Source organism: Emiliania huxleyi, assembly GCF_000372725.1.
Source record: "Emiliania huxleyi CCMP1516 unplaced genomic scaffold EMIHUscaffold_99, whole genome shotgun sequence".
Taxonomy (NCBI): domain Eukaryota; phylum Haptophyta; order Isochrysidales; family Noelaerhabdaceae; genus Emiliania; species Emiliania huxleyi.
The window spans coordinates 11,668-13,260 of record NW_005194698.1 but is presented as its reverse complement, the minus strand read 5'-3'; positions in this window follow the sequence as shown (position 1 = coordinate 13,260).

Genomic DNA, 1,593 nt, shown 5'->3' with positions numbered 1-1,593 from the left:
GAGAGAGAGAGAGAGAGAGAGAGAGAGAGGGAGGGAGAGAGAGAGAGAGAGAGAGAGAGAGAGAGCTAGCTGCGGCGGCGGGGCAGGCTCGGCTGGGAGAGAGGGGGCGAATGCCGACCCCTGCCCCCGCCCCCCCTGACCCCACCCCGCCCCCCGCCCCCTCTCCGCCGGCAGGCGACGGGGAGGAGCTGCACGCGGAGAGCTACCGCGGCAGCCTGTCTGCTGAAGCGGTCTACGAGTGGGTCAAGCGGTGCCTCGTCCGAGACACTTCCCAGACACCTCCTAGAGACTTCCTGCTCTACGAGTGGGTCAAGCGGTGCCTCGTCCGAGACACTTCCCAGACACCTCCTAGAGACTTCCTGCTCTACGAGTGGGTCAAGCGCTCTCTTGTCTCCGAGAGCAGCACCCGCACCCCAACGCTCACCCACAGTCTCGTCTCATGGAGCCGTCCGCCGCCACAGGTCCCTCCCCGAGAGCCGCACCCGCATCTCGAAGCTCAAAGGGCCGCGAGCAGCCGAGGCCCTCGCCTCCTGCTCGCAGCCTCCGTCATGCAGGCCTCTGTCGTCTCTTGACCGCCTTCTGCGTTCACAGGCGCTCGCCTCCTTCCTGCAGCCCGCGTGGGCAAAGGCGACCGCCGGCAGAAGGCGCGCCGCCGCGCTCGAGCGGGGCCGGGGCACGGAGCTGCCTCGCGCGGTCATCTTCTCGTCGCGGCCGATCGCCGACTCGATCTTCGCGCGCCACCTGGCGACGCGCCTCTCGCCGCTGCTCTCCCTCTCGTCGATGCACGTCGACGGAGGCCTCTCCTCCTCGCCGGAGGCAAGCCCCGAGGCGCGCCCCCCTCCCCCCCCCCACCCCCTCGGGCCCCGCCGGCCCCGCCCCGCCACCCAAACTCCCTTGCCTCCCCCCCCTCGCTTTGCACGCGCCCGCTGATCGGCGAACCTCGGCGAACCTCGGCGAAGCTCGGCGAAGCTGTACGCAGGCGCGCCTCGCACACTCGCTCGGGCTGCGCTCGCTGCCGGTGGTCGCCTTGTGGACGGAGCCAGAGGAGGAGGGCTCTCCGCTCGACAAGGGCCGCGCCACCCCCGCACGATCCCCGCGCGATCCCCGCCATCCGACCTCACACACACACACACCCGCCCTGCCCCGCATCCCCCTCCCCTCCCCTCCCTCTCCCTCGCGACTGCAGCTCCTCCCTGGCCCGCCCCCGGCCCCATCCCCGCGCCTCCCTGCAGGCCGCTCCCCGCCCCTCCTCCTCGAAATCTCCGAGCGGCCAGACGCGGCGGCGCGCGAGGACTTCGTCGCCCGCCTCCGCGCCGCCGCCGCGCCCGCCGTCCCCCTCCTCTCGGCCGCAAACTTCGGCGCGCGGTGCGGCGCGGCGGGGGCGGCGGGCGGGGAGCAGCCTTTCTGCGTCTTGCTTTTCGTGCCGCGCGGCGGCGACGGCGGCTGGCCGTCCTCGGCGGTGGGCGCGCTCGCGGCGCTCCGCTCCCTGTGGCGCAAGTCGCAGCACGGCGGAGGCAGCTCCCTGTTCTCGAGCGGGCGCGTGCGGCTTGGGTGGGTGGACGCTTCGCGGCAGGAGCGCGCGCCCCTCCGCGA